General features: G+C 33.0%; 1 long non-coding RNA gene across 3 annotated transcripts; it reads right to left on the reverse strand.

Moving 5' to 3' along the window:
• Window positions 1-255: 255 nt before the first annotated feature.
• On the reverse strand, window positions 256-22691 carry LOC149055022 (uncharacterized). 3 transcript variants are annotated; one of them, XR_016192156.1, is made up of 3 exons: window positions 22098-22691; window positions 7822-7909; window positions 256-575 (listed from the first exon to the last, which is right to left on the reverse strand). It is a non-coding gene; the product is annotated as an uncharacterized LOC149055022 (long non-coding RNA). The 3 variants fall into 3 exon arrangements; XR_016192155.1 differs by lacking the exon at window positions 22098-22691 and adding an exon at window positions 11581-12936; XR_016192157.1 differs by lacking the exon at window positions 22098-22691 and adding an exon at window positions 10670-10852.
• Window positions 22692-23013: the final 322 nt, after the last annotated feature.

Below are 23013 nucleotides of genomic sequence, written 5' to 3' on the forward strand. Positions count from 1 at the left end.
TTATGCGACGTTGTCACATTCACATTTGCTGACATTTTTTAAATTTATTATTTTCACGTATTAATACATCAATTATGATGATAGCAAACTTAAACGAGCCGCGAGCCCAGTCTTATCGGCAATGTTACTGATTAATAAATTATAGATGGAAATGTTTGATCATTATTGGCACTAAGAACAATAAAATTCGTTATTAAATCAATGAAAAAATAAATGTATTGTTTAAAACAAGTATTATAGTACAAAATATCTACATATTATATCAGCTATATCTATACTTGACGTGATAAAAATTAATTTTTAAAAATAATTTAGTGAAGTGTCCATTCATACCAAACAAAACAATATAACAATAATTTTATCGGAGACTTTAAACTCTTACCATATTTTGAATATTACAATTATTAAAAAAAAAAAAAACATTTTTCGTTTAATAAATAGTTCAAAATTTTAAATGACAACATTGCAGAGTTTTTTACACTTAATCGTGAAGGTTTTCTTTTGTATAATTTCTGTACCCTCTGATACGCCGACAAATTCGGTCAATCGTGTTGTAGCCCAACTTTCATCTGCAACTATATTAAATAAATTAAAATATATGCATAAAGTTCCATATATACCTAATATGTACCAACAACTAAATATGTTAAAACATTAACTGTATCTTAATATGTCACACTTGTGCCGGGTCAATCATACTAAACATTTAATGAATCAATAGTGGGTCAATGGTCCTTAAAACATGATTTAATGGCCCGTGATTGGTCCATTAAATTTTAATAAATCGTCCATGCAATCCTCCGGCATTGATGTATTTAAAACAAAATTCTTTGCCAAAACGAAATAAAAACACTTGAAGTTCAAACACAGTTCACTCATAGTTGTTGCTATGTAATAATTTTCGGCATACAAAGCTATCGTATACGAATATTACAATAAAGGTTAGCCTGTGACCATCTATATCTATATATATATTATAAAGTCACACCGACTTCTGCAGCCTGAGAACAAAATTTAAGACCAAACACAGTCGTTTCTACGTAAAAATTACGAATAGGTACATTTTGAAAGTAAATAATACCAAATATTTTATCCAACCAAAAACAATAGGCAATAGGTACCTACTTAAATCTCTGCAGGGTCAGCACCGGAACTGTAGATCGGATATTGTATAATAATACGCATACTGCGCAGGATCTTATTGTGGGAGGGGGGTCGTTAACCCGCAACGCGACTCTTTCGTCTAGACCACGAATAAAATGATTTATTTTTAGAAGTACCCAAAGAATCGACCCGATGAATAATAATCGTATAACGGAAATCTAGAGCGCAGTTTTGTTGTATTTTTTCGAGGTTTTTTATTTTTTAAAAGCGACGAGAAAGGTTGCTGACACTCGGTGCAGGTTCGAAAAACCGTCATTCGTCACGATTTTTCGCCGATTTGACCACAGACACCATCGTGAGCACACCGTCGAGCAAATAAAGTTTTCGCACGGTTAATATGGTGTACAATATCATATTCGCAGATTTTTTTTCCCAATATTATTAGACAATAGTTCGACGGCGATTCGCTGTAAAAACTGATGTTTGCAGCACTTTTATAATAATACAATATTGTCAATATTAGCTGGTAATCCGCGCTTGGCGCTTGGTTGGATAAAATAATAATAATAAATGAATATATAATAATATGCATATTAAGGTCAGCTAGACATTATTGAATACTTAACAATAATAATGTGTCCGGTGTCGACAACAACAATAATAATGATAATATACTATCGATGGCTAATTTAATAACAATAATACCTACCAGCCGTTGCGTGTGCGTGTCGACTTTTCCGACTGCAATCGTGCCCACACACACACACACACACACACACACACACACATATATATATAGGTACGCTGGAAAATGGAAACTTTCATTATAACAATATGCCTAATATGATTCATTTGTCATATTGCGATTTGATATTTTTTGGGGTGCGTATACGAATAAATCTTGTAAAAAAATACAAACCGACAACGTTCTTCCTTCCTACGCGACACTCACATTATTATTGTTATGACGTTTCAAAGACTACAATATATTTCGTTAAAAATCTCGAAGAAAAATTACGATTACATAAAATCACGTGTGACCGTGTAAGTGCTCATCGTTATTATTGACACTGACCTACACATAGCGCTGGTGACTTGCTTTCGGTCGTTTTAAATCCGTTCAAATGTAGTTGGGACGGAGGAAAACTCGTGATTTTCAACAAAAACCTAGAGCAGAATTATTAACACCAAACCTAACGTAAATTAATTTGACAATATTGCATCGAGCATATAGGCTCGAAGGGGGGGGGACTTTAGATGTTTAACTTAAGGGATAAATGGTGTCTCTTTTTTTTACCGCTGCACAAATTCTTAGTTTTACCAAAGACTGCAACTCTCCCCCTCCCCCCAAGAATAATTTAACCAAGATTATATCATGGCAGCTATAGTGATTCAGCCAAAACACGTTTCTACATTTTCTAATCGAATAGTATTGCAAACAGGCCAAATGTGATCTCACATTGACGCTACATGATGTGTATTTCTATCTGTAAATTAGAGCAGCAAACAAACCAGTAAAAATCGGTAACTGGAAAAATGTTGACTTAATTTTTCAGGCAATACCTACTTACTGTATAGGTACACAAGGTGATTTCTCTATGTTCATGAACCTGCAAGGTTAGGTGATGCTAGAAAATAAAAAAACTCTTAACCGCACAGAAACATTCAAATATTTTAAATAGCAATGCTCTTCGTTGGAAAAAAACAACGATTTTACTAATGGTCGAGTTGTTATGTTAATGCGCCGCGATAGTGCGGAAAATAAAAAAATGCATTATTGCAGAATATACCCAAAGATATTGACTGATGGTTCACAAGACAAAATATTCAACACACCATATATCGATGTCTGCAGCAATATTTGAGGACTAATCGACCGAAAGTTTGTCTACATAATATATATATATATATATATATAACCAATATAGAATGCCGCTCAGATAATTCATTGAAACGTTTACATAACGTCGTCGTTTATATTATTGCGCTAAGCTTTTCACTACAATAAATAACTGCAGTAAGCTATACCTATATAATATTATTATTATTATTATTATTATTATATTACAGGTACGTATATATTCTGTGATGCGTGCACTCGACACGGCGTTTTTTCCCCTCTGTTTGCGTAAAAATCGTCTCGGACGACTGCAAGTTCCACGTCATAATATATATATATATATAGGTATATGTATGTGTAATATGTATACATTAACATTACCTACCTATGCGTGTTACATAATGTTATATAATATGTGTATAAATAAATATGACAATTTCGATCGCGAGAAACACCACATATATACGCGGCTTCGACTAATTACAAGACTCGTCGTCGGAATATAATATCAACACACGTGGCTCGTTTAGTTCGTAAACATTATTTGAATTTTATCTGCACACACACACACACCCACACAATAATAATGGTTCAACGAGCTCCACGCCTTAACCACTTATCATCATCTCTGCTGTCAGCACAGGACTGCGGTTCGCGAGCTTCAGATCTAAATTATGAAACCGATGCAATAATAATAATATATATATATATAACCACGTCATCGTCGGCGGCGGCTTTGCGGTACATCATCACAAGACGAAAACAGAATAAAAAAAAAAAACGAAAAAAAAAATCCGAAACCTTCAGTTGTTATATTATTTTAATTACTCGACACTAATTGTCGTACAATAACGTATACATATAATATAGTTATACTGCTTTGTTAGTATATAGCCAAGTCTTATCTCCCGCCGTCGTGCACCCGTGGTTGACATGCAACAGTTTTCAAATTCCGTCGATTCTCTCATCTGTAATATTATATTATATCATAATATAGATCTGCAGATATGTACCTAAACTGCTTAATTCTATAAGTACAATATACATATTTCATCACACATGTGTATACATATATACCTAATACGCGTTACGACACCACGCGTTTGACTTAACTTAATAAGGAAAACATGACACATTATTGTTTTAAATATTTTCAAAATAGATTCCAACAAAAATTAACAAATCGACACGATGAATAAAATTAGAAACGTGAAATTATGCCAACTCGTATAATATGGTCGCAAAGAAAATGTTCATATGATCCTGTATTGTATCGATAATAAAGTAGTATGGTTTTTAGCTCCGGTTAGTAAGACGAGATATTATGATCAAACGGTGGTAAGAGTTTGTATTCAACCTATATCACTTTTTGTCCAATATATTATGTACCACCTGTATAGCCTTTATTGCAGTATATAGTGATACGAAAAATAATATTAATGATACGATTGTCTCATTGTCTCCTCTACCCCCCCCCCCACCCTGCTACAATGACGACATAACTTGGTCGTCGGTACTATCAGTTGGATCAGTGTTTCTCAACCTGGGGCCGCCAATTTATTATTCAGAGTCACGTATAATTTAAATATTCAAAACACAACAAATATGTTAAAATACAAAAATCAATATAATCACTACTTTATTGTTAATTTATCGCCTATCGGGTGTAACACAAGTAACTGAAAAACAAGTAAGTAATAAATAATAAAATTAACTGGCACGTAAATTGGCCACTCACTGCAGTCACCATTCACCACCATGACAAAACACACTAATATTTGTAGAAAAGAATATGTATAGTATATAGCTAATTAAAATTTTAAATATTTAAATGTAAAAAAAAAAATTATTAATAAATATTTTCGAAATTTGTCGAATAAACAGTGCCTAATGGCTAATGGTTACTATGTGTCAGAAAATTAGTGACCTTGTATTTAAAATTTACATAATATTGTACTTAAATAAACACAACTGTACCTACACACATTTTATCAAAAGAAATTATAAAATAATATCGTAATATTTTAATCCGATCTATAGGTAAGAAATAATATAAAGTATTAGTTTTTGCAGCAGCATAAAATTACAACGAATACTTAATCAAAACCTAGAACATTACGCACTTAATCTTAAAAAGAAAACAGATATTTTTCGTGAATATGGTGAAATCGATAAATTGCTCATAGTCCAAATTATAAACAACGCTTAGGTATATTAAACAAATATTTCTGTTAGGGCTGATTTTTTTATTTAAATTGCAGGAATAACATACAACTATAACCTTGTGTTAAAATTTAATGTCTCCAAAATCGCAATTTCTATAAAATAAGACCAAAAAACAACCCATTTCCGAAAAGCTCGCAAAAAAATGTGTATAAGTACTTAAATAATAAGGCCAAAATTAACAACAACAATAATATTTAATAAGCGTACTATCGGGAGCTAATTGCAAACATTATTATATTTCAATCGAACCGTGGAAATTATACCAAGTCCAGGGTTACCCGCGATTACCTAATTAACAAATATTTGTTTTAATATCTTCTGAAACATGTATGCACACTACAAAGTTAGGAACTGCATCGTTTTATACGAAACTGTTGGATTACAATTATTTATTATTCCAACCAAAAAAAAATGTGTTAACGAATTTCAAAAATAAACATATTATTATTTCTTTCGCCATATTCGGTACCTCTTACCAACCGTTCAGAACTTAAAATACAAATTTAAAATAATAGTCGCCGGCTTGCAGCCAATCAGTCAATGAGTTGATATATTGTTTTATAATGCTTTATGACGTGTACAATATTAGTGGGCAAGTCCATTGTCGTTTCTTTTGGCAGTTTACTTGAATGGCTAATAAACAACATGCACTTGCAGGTCCGACACTCAAATTTGTGCCGCACGCAAGCGGATTTCATGAACATAATTATTACTAATTAGGTAGTATATGTTTTGAGTGACGACAATTTGAAGTGCAATGTAAACTAATTCTCTTAAGAGGACGCGATACCCGCATCACGTGTTGTCTCCGTCTTACAAGTGCGTTACATAACAATTTTTACGCTCAGCAGAACACGTGTAGCTCTGTTAGCTTAGAATTTAGAGTAAATTCACCTCTAATACAATTTAAAGGGAAGATTATTATCTAGACAACCTCACAGGCTTTTTATCATTTTTTAAATTTTTAACCTAACTATATGAGTATTTTAAAATTGTAATTATTGTAAAAATTTTACATCTTAAAACACTCATAATTCGCTTCAAAGTTAAAATACGATGAAAAGCCTGTGTGGTTGTCATCTATATAATAATCTTACCTTTAAATTTTATTAGAGGCCTAAATTTTAAACTTACAGAGCTTACACGTGTTCTGTTGAGCGTAAAATTTGGTATGTCACGCACTTGTAAGACGGAGACGATACATGCGGGGATCGCGTCCTATTAAACCAGAATTAACGGATACAAGAAATTTTCTTGTTTGGTAATAATTCGGTTATTTTATTAGATTATGGGCACGTGATATATATACCTTATATATACACACATCGCGTACATCGATTTTACTAATTGTCACTGTCATGTATTCAATATTATTCGGTATTAGATTATTTTAGATATTTTGCTACCGAAATGTTAAATCGGGTGAAATCTGTTTAACTAAAAATTAAAAAGACTCAATTCCCTCTTCTGCCCCAAAAAAGTATGGAAACCAATAATTGTTGGTAATAATAATAATAATAAACAGTGATGAGTGGTTTTCTTTTAATTGGTTTCAAAAAATATAATATTTGACTTGCCTATCTATATTCTATATCATTATTGAATTTCTTGTAATACACATTTTTATTTTGTGATCGATTATGCGTGATTTAAAAAAATTGCACGTCACTTATATTTTATGAACCTCTTCAAAATATGTACGAGTATAACACCTACTAACTTTTTTTTTTAACAAAATTCTATATTATGTTATCTGTTACATTGCTGAACAATAAGCTTAATTGATAAAATAGTACAAAACAGACAGAAGAGACTGAGGGAAGAGGCCTCCCATCGGAGGTACTTCAACATGAATATTAATTCAAGGTTTTAATCCTAAAATAATAATAAAAATAATGGTATTACAATGAATACATAATAGTTATAAGTTGATAACAAAGATCATAATTGTAGTGATCCGTTTTTTTTGTTTTTAGATATTATATAATAAGCAGGTCACGACCCCATAGTCTTTTTAGTTTTTTTGTGGAGATTTCCTGAAATAGTTGCAGATGATGGTTGGACGATAAGGGGATTGGAATGATGTGTTAGCTTATTGTTGAATCGTTTATAGTGGAGCTTGGCTAGCTCAGCGGCGGTGGGTAAAACAATTAAATACCTATACTACCTAACTAATTTAATAATTATTATTTGTATAGTACTTACTAATGTGTAACTTTACTTCGACTTTTAAAACTTTACTAAGACAAAATTGATTTTTTCTTATTTAATCCAATTAATATCTATAATACAATATAACCTTATAATTACACTATTATGCAATTGTGTAACGATTAGAACATTTTTTAGTGTTGTGTGCCTACACACGTATTATTACATTTTTACACTAATACATGGTTCTCTGCAGACAATATATTTAACTGGAATGGCTTAAAAAACACACACACACATTTTACCGGAACTGGAATTATTGAGCCTTTTTCGTTTTTGGTGTGAACGGGCTATGCATAAATATGGGAACCGGTTTTTTAGCGGGAAATATCCACATGCCCGTTAAATGACGTCCATTGAAAATAATCGAAACACGTAGGTACTGAAATATTACATAAAATTCTTTTCTAACCCGTTTCTCAAAATATGTCCATACTTACAACATAATAATCATACCGAAATGTTGTACAAAAAACAATACTCGTATGCTGCACCGTGTATACTGCATACCATCACAAACGAATTTATCTGTAAAAACAAAAACTGACATTTTATCAACATTTATCAGTACCCTTATTGTATAAAAATACCTCTATTCGATAATACAATGTATGCAACAGGGACGAGGAATTATTATATAAGTGTATATACCCATAAATAATACGTTTATAATATATGATATCACTGCACCGTCGAACCCATCTAGGATTTTTCTGGGGGGGGGGGGGGCAGTTATATGCATATGACCAAAACGATTTTGTATAACCGTGGTTGAGGTTACAGCTGATTACACCGCTGTGGAATACTCGAACACTTCTCTAGATACTGTATAGTACACGCAGCCGTTCCCAAAATGTGCGCCTTTCAAGGGCACCACGAGCACTTTCTAAGGTAAACGGAAAAAAAAGTCCCGGAAAAAAAAGTCCCGGTAAAAAAAGTCCCACACTAGGAAAAAAAAGTCCCGACGTAAAACGTTCCACCTTTAATAATATAGACTTGATTTTAAATGATACCTTTTATTTGTGCACCTAAATGATTGGCCGTTGAAAACATACTGATAATCGTATCGATATAATACCTAATCGGTATAATGATAAAATGTTATAATGAAATAACATATACAATAGTCAATAATCTATAAATAAATATAAAATTATTATAATAATACAATAGGTACACAATATACTAATCGCACCTCTTTCTGATATTGTGACTTACGGCTGTTAAAAAATCTAACACACTGATTTTGTCCAAATAGTCTAGTCTGAAATCAAACTAGATGAAAACAAACATATAAACGTGTAGGTACTCTTTCGATGTAATCCAACAGACTGGCAACAGTTTCTTATACCTGTTTGGCATTAGGGAATTTTTCAGTTTACCAAATATAAGATCAAAAGATATGGGTAATGATACATAATATGTATGTATGTGTGGTATAATAAAAATAATAATACATTATAGCCAATATGTATATAACTATGATAAAATTGTTCGATTACTATTATATTTATTATTATATCAATATTCAATTATATCGATACGATTATCGGTATGTGTTCGAGTGTTCGACTGCCAATCATTAGGTACACAAATAATGAAATAAAAGGTATCAGTTAAAATCAAATCTATATTAAAGTTGGGACGTTTCACCTCGGGACTTTTTTTTCCTAGTGTGGGACTTTTTTTACCTGGACTTTTTTACCAGGACTTTTTTTACCGGGAATTTTTTTTACGGGACTTTTTTTTCCGCGATTCCTTTCTAAGGACACCGCGGTCTACGACTCAAAATAAATAATTCAAAACGTATAGATTTTTTTTTCTTCAAAAATTCGTTATTAATGAGTATTTTTTGTCCTGTCTTCCAAGGAGTATTTACAGCGGCACGTCGTGGCTATATTTGGTCCGAAAAGGGCAAGTTTGGGAACCGCTGGTTTAGTGTGTACCTATAACAATAGTATTATCTGCCATTCGTGGTTACGGTTCAAGAATTTAAAATCAAAATCAACCAAGAAAAAAAGGCTCTGGGGAGTCTGGGGGGAGGTGGTATATCAGTCTGATCTGCAGCCCCCCCGAAAATACGCCTCTGGTTGAAAACGTAAGCAGCAAGTACACATACCAATACATCTTGCGGGATGTAAATTATATAAAATAATAATTATTAAAAATTATCGTACACAATATCGTCATATTAAATCCCGTTGAACACATCGCATTATTTCGTTTGACCTTGGACGTAAAACCGCCTTGAGCGCATCAATATACGATAATATAAAGGATAACCTGTTTTGATCGACAATGAAATCCTTTACATTTTTTTTTTTTCACAACTAACTCACTCAATGTACGAGCGACCATAATACTATATATTATAGAGTACAAAAACTCTATAGGTGTACAACACCCGAAACCCTAACACAAAAATGACCTCATACGGTCCTCTATAATACATCATAATATACGCCCTATTATGTACAGCCGATTATTATCGAATTTCCAGACACGACGTATATAATATACAGTACAATGTCGTTGGTCTATAGCACCAGTGTAGTAGTACCATTGATTACAGAACAGACTATTCTATACAATCAGTGGTAGTACTATTACGACATAATATTGCATTTTGTGGACTGCAACGCACAAAAATGGATATTACCTACTATTGATGCGCATCCGCCTATGACTATGACACAGTTTATCAGATATATGATGTACATGGGAGTTTACCGATTGCGCTTAAAATGACCTTTCGATATGCCTACCAATCGCGCTCGGTCTTTTTTGAGTCGATATACCAATGTTGCACTCGATTAAATAAAAAGGAATTCAATGAACCTCAACATTGATAATATTTGTACATCATAGATACCTATATCTATACCCAATATAATACACATGCATAATAACATATACGATCAAAATTTAATAAATTACTATTATAATATTATTCTGCGTTGCACCTGCCACCTATAGCACACTTCAGCGGTACCCATGAGCCCCGAGGAATGTGGTACACTGGGCCGCAGACGCTTGTCGATGCCCGCAAGAGTAGGAAAACTTTAATTTCGTACGATTGTATTATTCACGCGTCTATATTTTTTATTCTGTCGTCTTATTTTTGTGTGTGTGTTTTTATATTTTATACCTGCGGTGTATTGGGTAAGTGGGCTTTTTTTTTACATTATTGGTTGTCCGCCAAAAACTAAAAAGGTTGGTAACCGCTGTAATATATACATAATTTCATAGAAATCTATAAGCAGCGCAATTATTGGTATAGGTACTGACCTGAAATTTAAGCAGCACGCCTTAATTGGTTTACTGATCTTAAATATAAATTTTGTTTTAGGCGCATGTCCTATAATACACCTTCTTTTTCGCAGGTACCCATATATTGAGGAGTCCTGATGTGCAACAACGCGATACATTAGCACTTGTGATTTTTCGAACGTTTTTTTTTTGTTTTTTTTTTTTTTTTGCTTCTCATTTGCCAACAACAGTACATGATGACGCGTTACAATGAATATTGCCGATACATTATGATAATAATTGTTGTGTAGAGATTACTGTAAAACTATTATGTTGGATGCTTGCGTGCGTTAAAAAATATAGAACCAGCTATAGTGACGATCGTTCGTTAAAATAATGATAACAATTTAAAGGTTACCGTTCTAATAATAAAATTCTATTCACACATTCGTTGAGGTTGACTAATGAATGTTTCGATCAATAATAATATAAAAATATTGTGTTCCATACGAATTATATTCTGTGATGGGCTGCAACACACAAAAGCGGATATACTATTAAAACGTGCATAATATTATACTCATATGGCGCCTCATGAGGAATGGCACTTGTGGCTTTTCGAACGACGTTTTTTTGTTTTTCATCTGCCAATAACAGTAAACGACACGTTTTCACGAATATTGTCGGTTTAAATTATTATGAAACTATTTTGTTGGATGTATATACCTGCGTTAAAAAACACGACAACGGTGATGATCGTTCGTTAAAATTATGATAATAACTTAAAGGTTATCGTTCTAATAATAATATTATATTCACACATTGGTAAACTGACGAATACTTAAAATAATAATAACATAGAATAGTATATTGTGTTCTGTGCATATTATATTTTAGTGGAATGCGAAGCATAAAAACTGATTTTACTATTAATGTGCATAATACGATACCTATAATAATTATATGAGGAATGCCTCTTGTGACTTTTCGAACGACGTTTTTTCTCTCTCTTTCTCAATACCACGAGGGGGACACCTTTTTTGTCGGCGTTCTAATCATTGACCGTCTACCGACTATTGAGCGAAATGATATATTATTGTAAAACCATTTCGGCGTTCTATTTGATACGGCCGTATATCTGCGCGTTAAAAAATATGTCCACGTCGATCGTCCGTTACAAATAATGATACATTTAAAGGTTATATCGTTCGAATAAAGTTATATTCGCATTTAATTATTATTATACTGTTCGTACACACAAAATATATGTATGTATGTGAAATGTACTGCAGCATAATATATTATTAGGTACTCGATAACGTCGTGTCGAAGACGATGAAATATAACAATGTTTTTTTTTTGTTTTTTTAATTTCAAACCACATGGCCGAAATAACATAACAATATTTTAGTACAGTACTATAATATTATCGTGCAACTATAACGCTGGTCGTGAATGGTTGTTCCGAGTAGCATGAAAATATACTATACAGCTGCAGTGTAATACTATATTTCGTTTAAAACGACAGCGTAGTTGCAGAATACATTTATTTAACATCGTACGGTGATGTAAAACGAACGTGGGAATCGTCAAATGTCAAGTCGAAAAAAAAAAATTAAAAAACAAAAACCCCGTAAGACGAAATGCGCGGTGCTAAAAAAAAATTTCAACTGTGCTAGCTCGGAGACACGCGAAAACACGAGACAAAACAATGTACATAATATGGTAATAACGATATTATTATTATCATCGTCGACGTCCACTGCACTGTGTGCCGTCAAAGGAGGCGTAGAATGTAATATAAAGACGGAACACGGTTGTAGTGTTGTTCAGCTCGGAGACGTGCGGTTTTCGTTCCATCGGCACACGAGTAATAATATTCTTTGACGCCATTCATTGACGGCGGCGATTGGAAACCACTGGTTACAGTTCTGACGACGACCAAACGTGTAAAACGACGACGACGTCTTCCGACCACGCAGCGACCCGACACGATTCGGTCTTGGCGAATTTTTTAGCTTCTTTTTCGCGTACCTCCCCCCCCCCTCTACCACCTTCTCGGTTTTGCACACACGCACGCACACAACCGACGACGACGATGGCGATTGTTGCAGGTATATAATAATAATAATATATTATTATAAGTCTATTAAATGTCGCATACAGGAGGATGGTGCACTTGCACGCGGTTTACGGTTCTCGTCGTCGTCGTCGTTATTAAAATATATTATGATTATTATTTTATTTACATTTATACTATTACACGTATACCTAACCTACACGGCGCAGCTAAACGGTGACGATGATGGATACCAGCCCGACTGGTTTTGACCATGAATGTTTATTATTGGCCTTGGCCACAGGTTTTATTACATGCATACGAAACGAGCCCGGCCCTAACGTCCTCCACAAACACGCACACACACACACTGTGTAAGTACTCTAGAGTGTGTGTGTGTGTATGTGTGTTGGTGTACCACCGCCTTCCCTTTCCACCCCCTCACTCCCCCCCACCAACCAACCATCGGTCGGTCGCGGGTCGTCCAGAAAAACCACCTCGGAGAAATGCAAATAACTGGTGTGTGTGTGTGTGTGTGTGTAATAATATTATTTTGGTTTGTTTCTTTCTCATTCCTCTGTATAATTTTTATACTATGCACTTTCCTTGTGTGCATTTTAAGGTATAATAATAATTATTATTATTATTTATTGTAATGCTTTGCATTTCATTGAACTGCACGCGAACATTAAACAGTAACTATTTAACACGACGATAATCGTGTCATTAATTTATTATTATTACTACTATCGATAAAATCGAGGGATATTTTTTTTCATTAGGTTGTAGACGTGCAATACCACTTACTATTTATTTTTTAAAATATTTTTTTTATAAGTTTTTTTTCCGTTATCTTACGATAAAATATAATGCAACGCACCGCACCGCCGCAGTCGGTCGCTAATAATATTTAAAACAATAAGTCGACACCGATGCAGATGCGCGTAACACGCATTATTTGTGTACCTATCTATATATACACACTCGAAATATTATCGACGATTGTGACAATTTTTATTGCATCGAAAAACGACATACTTTTATACACGAACACGAGACACGACGTCTAACCACGCGGTCAAAAAAATTACATTATACCCGCACATGGCCGCAGATGTCTGTTAAATGGATATTTTGCAGGAAAACGAACCAATGTTTGTTCTACAATATTGGTTAGGCTAGGTTACTATAAATACAGAAGCGATTTTACAATATAATAATATTAGTTTTTAACACAAACGGTGTGTGTGTGTGTGTGTATTGTGTTGTGTTGTAGGTCCGACAACCATCACCAACGTATCCGCCGATTTCCGATCGTACCTATACACAATATTCACAGTTGATGGGAATTTTTAATTCAAGCTGAAACCTACTCATCATTCCTTTTATAATAATAATAATAATAATAATAATAATAATAAATAGAACACCAACCGTTCTGGCAGTTTCTTTTACACGGTATTTTTTTCCACATACGTGCCAGAACGAATATATAAAAAAAAAAACATATAATACGGCACAACCTTCGACATCAAAGATAAGTGTGCACACTTATCGGCAGTTTGCTGACCTTAAGCGAACGGAAAAAAACCTATTCCGACTGTAGTGTGCAGTGCGTGCCAAAACACGACCTTTTCGAAGACCGTTTGGTGTTTTTTTTTTTTTTTTTTTGCAGACGGTGCGGGCTGCGTCTCTTTATGTCGAATGACTTTACGTGGAATTGTGTGCAACGACGTTTTACAAGCAATAGAGAAATTAATGAAGTTTTGCGCGTTTTTTACAATTGAATTTTTGGGACACGTCACACTGCACTTGTTTCGGGAATATTTTCTGTTTTTCACTAAGCGCCATAATAGAGAGTAATATAGTTCAAATCTTCGCATAGAATAACCAAAAAAAAAAAAAAAATAGTCGAAATATGAATTCAATTCGAATAACTACCTGCAACACTATGTTTTATGTAAGTATAATATTTTGTTTCCCATCCGTAGTCACACACGCCTGATTGACGGTAGTTGGTACCTACCACCGACGAAGTTAAATGAAATTTAGTGTTTATATATAAAAATATCTAATTAGTTTTTGATTTTGAATTCCAGATTTTCACACGTCCACACTGCAAATCGTTAGTTTGAAATACAATCGTACCTATACAATATTATAATGGGTATTTTCTTAATGGGCGACGATAACTCTGCTTACAATAATTATAATTATTGTATTATTATAATACATCGATCGATTCGATCGTATCTATAATCATTATCGTTATGTAATGCACTCAATTACTATTAAGTATATACAGTCCGACTGCAGTCGTCGTTCAATTATTTTCAACTGTTGTGTATTAGACACTTATATTCGAAAAATGTCGTCGAATTCCAATGTTGTAAATACCTTGGGCAATATTAACAACAATTAATCGCGATCGTGCACACAATAGTCGTGTATTACAGTAGTTGTATACCTAATACACGTCCTAGCAGTCGTAGGTGCACTGTAAAAATAATTCATTCAACAATATATCTGTGATGAACACATTTTAGTCGTAGTGTTGTTATACAAATATATTATTGACATTTATTATTTTACAGTGTAATCCTAACGCGACAAAATAATATATATATATTATTATAAAACGTGATATTGTGTGCAAAGACTTTGCACCTCGGCATTTCCGTTTTCCACGCTTACGACTATGTACACGCATACATCATGTGTATGCACTTGAATATTTTTATTGATTGATTAAAAATATAATTAGTATTTGTACCAACATATGTTTCAGAACCTAACGACGCTCTATATGAAATTTTTTACCGTCGCATGTTTTGGCGTTATCGCATTGTTACGGCGCATTTTTTGGTATTTTGTATATTTTTGCAGCATATTTATGATCTTAAAAGACACGGGAATCGCAAGAATCAATTTGTTTCACTCATACATTATAATATATATGGATTAGTATACTTATATCGATCGCTAAACATTATGCTCAACAATCATATGCCCGTTATATTTTATCTGGCATATCGTAGTCGTGGTTTATGTAATACTCGTGCGGTGCGTTGTTATTAAATCGTTCGTTTTAAAATGCCGAAAGCGAAAACTTTATGAATACCTACCACACATTTTTGTAAATCATTGGCAATAATTGTATATTTTAGAATACTGAATAATATAATATTTAAAAAAAAATAAATCATCTGATCAAAAATAGAATTATATTACTTACGATAACATTTTTTTAGGGCATATTATTGTTGACCCCGATAATTACATACACAGTGATGGCGCCCAGGCAGGTCAGCAAGTAAAATGCAACTGCATTTTGTGTTCTCGAGAGGGGTGGGCGTATATTTCTGCAGGTTTTACAGAAAAGCTTATACGTGCGTAACATAAACTATATAGTTTATAATAATTAATTCCCTTGAACTACAGTGAATAATAAGCGAACATATTTTTACGAATAAAAAATTTGGTGGATGGGTAACTAACTTTTTTTTAACTGCATGTAAAATACCTCTGTGCGCCACTGCATTCACAGATATAATTCTGACCTATATATAACTACGCGTGAGTCGATATTAAAATAATTCAGTATTGGCAATAGGAAATATCAAATACCGTTTTTGTAAAATATAATAAGTTATTGTTGGAAACCACTGGCAAAATGATAATAATATGAACCGGCAGTGAACTCTCTCTATATAATGATATGTATAATGTGTATCGATCAACAGGCGGTTTTCGTTCGTTCGTCGCTGATAACACTCGATTGGTTAAATGGAAAACGAATTGATCGTCGACCAAAAACTTAATATGCGGACATTATATAATATTCGACCCATCGTATGATGATAATAATTATAAAAATTATTTTATACCTCGGACAACATTGCTATTGGTACCCGGTCGATTTTTTTGCCAAATGATAACTATGAGTACATTTTTTTGAAGATTCTTTTTTACAGTATAATATTATACGAAAATGTTGTATACTATTTATTTCAATAAAATTGGTAAATTAAAAAAGGTATCGCTCAGTGTCACCAGTAGCAACAACCACAGTGTATCAGCAAACAGCGATTATGTTGAAATGTACAATAAGACGTGCCTTTTTGTTCGGTTATATAGATACAGTCGACTCCCTTTTATGTAGACACATTGGTAATCTGTGTTGTTTTGTTCCAGTTATAAGCAGTTGTCCCAATAAACCGAATGAAAAAGAAAAACATTCAAATTTATTGAAAACTGATTTTTATTATTACGATTAATATTATAATATATCAATGCGTATCAATAAATATATACATCATATAAACTATTTATAAATACAAGAAAAATATGGTACACCTTCACTAATTATTTATAAAAATATATGTACATAAATTTAATAAAATATTTTTCAATTTTGCTGTTTTTTTTTTTTATCTGATTTAGAAACAAATATCCCATAAAAAAGGATATTGTAACTACAATACTAAATTAATATATTTGTTTTCGTAATTGAAAAATAAGTGTCCCAATCGAGCGGTTGTCCTTATATGATGTTAACCGGTGTTTGTATATTATAAGCGAAATCGACTGTATTGTAACTTACAACTGACTAAACTATTAGCAAACCGCGATTTTGAAATTTTATGCTTACCACGATCTATATATATAATATATAGTCATTCTTCATTGGTAGATTCTACATAGATTCTACTCTTCATGTCCAATGTTATTATCTCAATCAATATTTACCTTCGTCGTGTCGATCATTTCCGATTATCCCGATTATTCAACATCATGTAAGTTCGTTTCGGCTGTGCCTATAAATATTATCTATACTTAGGCATGTCATTCGTTCCGGTTTGGACAGCATGTCCCCGTGTCTGGGTTTATGGAAGTCAGTGGCGGGCCTATTGTAAAACTATGAAAGTTATAAATGATGAAAATAATAACTTTATTATTAGGTATTTGCCATCCATAATAATTTATTCCTATTAATTTTTATAATATAAAAATAAAATGTAAAATTTGCTGAAAATTAAATAGAAAAGTGTATTAATTGGTTTTTTTTATCTTATAACATGTCGGTGGGGCCCTAAAAATGTTTCAGCACCCCGGGCCTTTTCATTCCAGTCCGCCACCTGATGGAGGTCGAGGGAAAATAACTTTAATATATATATAAACTAAGAACAATATAGCTGTATTGAACGAAATTCATTCGACGGAATAGTACCCATCATATAGCATATTAGGTACTAATAATTAATAAATGCAAACATGGTAAATTATGTAACAAATTGTATCGGTTAACACATTTGTCAATGAAATAAAACGGATAACATAATACGACAAACAAATAAAAAAGGTTACCTATTCCATACATATAAGTTGTCCCGGTTCGGTGGTTTTAAAATCTGGAAACCCTATGTGTATACACTGCAATAGATGTCGAATAGTTCTTAACTGCAAGTCCGTCTTGCACGTATATAAGTAAAAAAAAAAATAATAAGAAAAATGGAGTTTTTTAAAACCAGCAGCCACAAAAGATATTTATTTTTAAGATAATTTAAAAATAACAATAAATAAGTTCAATTCGAAACGAATTTTGGACGATGACCAAAGTAATATCGCTGATGACAGTGTATAGAATTATAACGAGCGCCAATCGCATATTATGCATAAGGCGCTTTTTTTTCGCGAGCATCGATAGTTTTACTTTCCTAAGCGGCAAAGCCCGATAACACTACGACAGCATACAATCGTTAAAAACACTATCGTCGTCGATACAGTCGACTCTCGATTATTCAAACGTTCAATAATTCGGACCTTTGGTAATTCGAAGTAAATGATCGATCCCTTGAAAATCACGCTGTAATTCGAATAAAAACAATGCATTTAAGTACACTCGGTAATTCGAAATTAAATTTTGGGAAAACTAACCAACCCCACGTGACAATTCGAAGTATCATCCGTTCAACGCTCGGTAATTCCAAGTATATATTCACCAAATGTAAAAAGTTATGAAAAAATGAAACTAAATTCAATGAAGCCAAAAAACAGATCCGATTTCTTCAAAATAATAATAATCATTTAAAATCATAATTTAATTTACGTATAGGATAATATTGTTTTATGGTTTGATTTACAATTTAAAAACAATAAAATACAACTCTAACGACATGTAATGTTTACCACCTAATTTGCTCAAATAATTAATGATTGTATTATGTGCCTACAATACTGAAACAATTTTTTTTTCTCAACTCTTTGTAATTCGAAGTTTTTCGACAGTCCCGTCAACTTCGAACTACCTATATATAATAGAGATTCGCGTATATCCATATAGTATTTGTACACTGCAGCTATTTGAAAAACGCCCTTCGAATTAATCAGCTGAAAACAATTTTTTTGTGAATCGGTTTGAAAACAAGATGAACAGCATTTCAAAATTTGCCACTTTATGTTTAGTCGTCCCATCACGTTTCCGCTGCCGTGCGCGCGATCGATTACTGCTGCAGACTTATTATAATAAGTAAGAACTTTGTTTCAAGGTCATTATAATGTTATATAATAGAAGTCATACTTCTCCTTTCCGACGATCGTGAAATTAAAACCTTACACAACCGGCCGCCCGAAAACCGGAATCGAGTTTGATATAATGTTTACGCGCGTGTAAATCGTTTTTCGGTTTTTTTTTTTCTACCAATTCGTACATAGTATAATGTAGGTACACGTTTTTTACGCTGCAGCCATCATCTTTCCGAGGGGAAAAAATTAAATATGTATGACCATCGTTCGTCCAACGAACCATACGTGACCATACGTCCCGCTTTCGAGACAAGTGCCCCCAAAGAATCTAAAAATGTCCCGTTTTCAGAAAACTCGACTTGTGGTGGGTATTTATAGATCACATATTACAATCATACATTTATACAGTACCTATACAGTTTACAGTATATGACGTATAATACCTATGCATATTCTACATATATACTGTAAAACGCTAAAACCCATCATACTACATATTATATAGATTGTTGGGAGTCTATTATGATTAATAATATATATTATTATCTGCGTTTTTCTGTTGTCATTTTTTATAGAAACAATTATAAATGTTTTTTTTTCTCAATAAAAAAAAATTGTTATTTTACGCAAAATTATATGGTTTTATTATTAAAATGTACAGGTGTCCTGCTTTGGAGAAAAAAAAATGATGGTCACTTTAATTATAGGTAAGTAGAGAAGAGTCGATCGCGGTCGATTTTATAAAGGCCGAGCAACCGACCGCGGAACGAACAATAATAATAATGAGAGGTAAAACCAAAAACATTTATTAGTATATAAAATAATATTACGATACAGCTGTGACGATATTATATTTTTGTGTCGCACCGTTTATAATCGCGACCTTTTGACAGGTTATTTCGAGCATGTAATTCACAGCAAACCTTTGAAATTCGGTTTTTTGTGGAAAATTTGAACAAAATCAAGCGCATCACTTAATAATATATACTACCAAACCTCGTCTGGACATACCACACTTTGTATACCGAATAAAACGCAAGAATTATAAATTTTAAATAATCTGCAGTGACGCATCCAGGGATTAACTGAACTATAAGTGTTCGTGTATAAATGATCAGAAAAAAAAATGTCAATAGGGAAGATGGTAGGAGGGTTAACATTCAAACACCCCCCCCCCCTGGATACACCACTGTAGATGTATTAATAATAAGCATTACAGCGAATAAAGTATTTATGATAGTTATCAGTTTATTTATTACAGTCGATTTAATAATATTATACGTCTTTAAAAATTATCGTTGTGATCTGAACCGAAATAAATCTCATAATATATTGACCCATCTACCAAGACGTTCGCATATGGTAATTTTTAATTGTTAACAAAATTTTCTCCGAAATTAAAATTATTATTGTTCGGCCTTTATGGATGATGCGAGTGTTTTGTTTTCCTTATAGTAATATTTAATGTAAAACGGTTGATTGAATGATTTCTATTGATATATATATATATATATATATAATTTAAAAAGTGCAGTTAAGGTTCAAAACTTTTTTCTTCGCTCACGTTGAAAATCTGCAGCGCTGTAGCTTATTGGTACGGTTGTTAAATAAATAAAATCACATAATATACGTAATCGTGTGAACGTGTGCCACACGTGCAGCGCTCAACATAAATACAAGCACGACTGAGCTGATGTTTTAAGGAAAATAAATTCTGATCGTCGGAATATTGGTACGGTGCATAGAGTTTATGACAAAAGAAATAAAAAACGCGGAATAATGGAACTCTTCACTCTTCAGTATCTTATTTTCAGGGGTCCTAAAATATTTACAACGTTTATATGGTTTCGATAAATCATCACCATCAAGTCAATAACAATTTAAATTTGAATATGTTAAAAACGAAAATATAATGTTAGCAATCAAAATTAACGAGAAACACAAATAAGTGCATACAAAGCAGCAAGTATACCTATATCCTATTTAAAATAAATAAAAAATAAAAAATGTATGATCAATAATAACTATTTCACACACTGCTATATTATTTAAAAATTGTCTTGTTTTAATTTCTTTATTTGAATAACTCTCGCATTCGTTGTGTAGTTTACCCTGTAAAGTATTTATTTATAATTTTTTTTTTTTTTGAACTTTTAGTCGTTAAGGTATTGTGTATATTTGATTCAAAACGGGTTAAAATAGTGGTTATTTTCACACTCGTAGTCGCTCGTGGTTTCTCATCATCGAAGAAATAAATAATTAAAAGTATAACTGTTCATATTTTATTATTTTATTTCTCCGTAAGATTTTGAGAAACCTTGATTATTTTGAATCGTACCAATATTCCGCGTTTATTAAGATCGTACCAGTTTTCCGTTTACCATAAATTCTCGCGGCTATATTATAAAATCTCGCACACGTCGGACGAAGATTTTACGGACAATCTATATCGTAAAGCAATCCTAATGTCATAAAACGTGCACACAAAAACGGCAAAATATATGATGGACGTGTAGGTATAATAGCGATTGTAATTGATATTAAAACGATGATGACGGAAAAAAAGTTCTGTGCAAATCGGATTACGTCCAAAGTCCAAATTATATAATATTATTGTTATTTAAAATTTTTATAGATTCACATTTTTTCGCCGATTAATTTTACTATACGCCGCAGTCGAATAACGCATACATATGTATCATATGTACATGACATTAAATCGTGTGGGTTTGAGTATAATACGTTATATTATTATTATACATTTTTTTTCCATCACATAATACACGGTACAACAACAAGTGGGCGCAGTTTTGAAATCGTTTGTATATCTATACAAACCACGTGTACGGTTTAATATCAAAATAATGTATACAACACACATACCTGCAGCAGATATCTTGTTATATTATATTGTATATTGTTATGTTTGAGTGGTGTTTGCAGTCGGAGAGGAAAACCTAATAGGTCGGTACGCCCAAAAAAAAAAAAGATTTTTTTTCTTTCTAAATATACCAATCCGTCGACGACAACCAGTTCGCAGGAAATGTGACACGACGGCATCCTATCCTATCCCGGGATACTTCATATGGAATATGTATGTACCTATATATACGTGGATTCCATTTAAGAGGATTTCCTCCACCTCTTTCGACCGGTCATCACCGTGGCATGCGCTTACCCGCGGTGTATACCTGTTGCATGTTACACGTGGCGGCGGCGGCGTATCATTTGACCACGTGTACATATATGTACAACCGTATATACATAAACATATATATATATAGATATATATGTATTATATAATACGTATATGCACTGCAGTGTAGCTATACATGACGAACATAACCTAGCTGACCTCCTCGAGGATAAATCATATTAGCTTTCATCCCCTATAGAGATATGTTTTAGGCCGAGGTTATATATCCTACGGGATCAGGTCATCGGGATTATAGGAAGTACGCCTATATACACGGGAAGTCTGCGACGGAAGCGGAAGTGCATATACAGCGGACGCAGACCTGCAACATCAAACATAATATTATATTATATTAATACATCGACATACAATATAATTAGGTAACTATAATATGCACATATATGTATATAAAGGTAGAAGCGACGGCAATACCACCCACACCCTCAGAGTACCTACCACCACCAGGGGCGTGATTGAAGGAAGGCGATGAGTTGGGTAACCCCCCCACCCCTAAAGAATACTTTTATTTTACTCCTGACATTTTATATTATATTGTGGGGTAGGTTATTACTGCAGTATACGATGTGAGGCTTACAGATTTTG

Source organism: Diuraphis noxia, unplaced genomic scaffold (genome assembly GCF_037042655.1).
Source record: "Diuraphis noxia isolate RWA-SAM2 unplaced genomic scaffold, SU_Dnox_SAM2 contig0005, whole genome shotgun sequence".
NCBI classification, from domain to species: Eukaryota; Metazoa; Arthropoda; class Insecta; order Hemiptera; family Aphididae; genus Diuraphis; species Diuraphis noxia.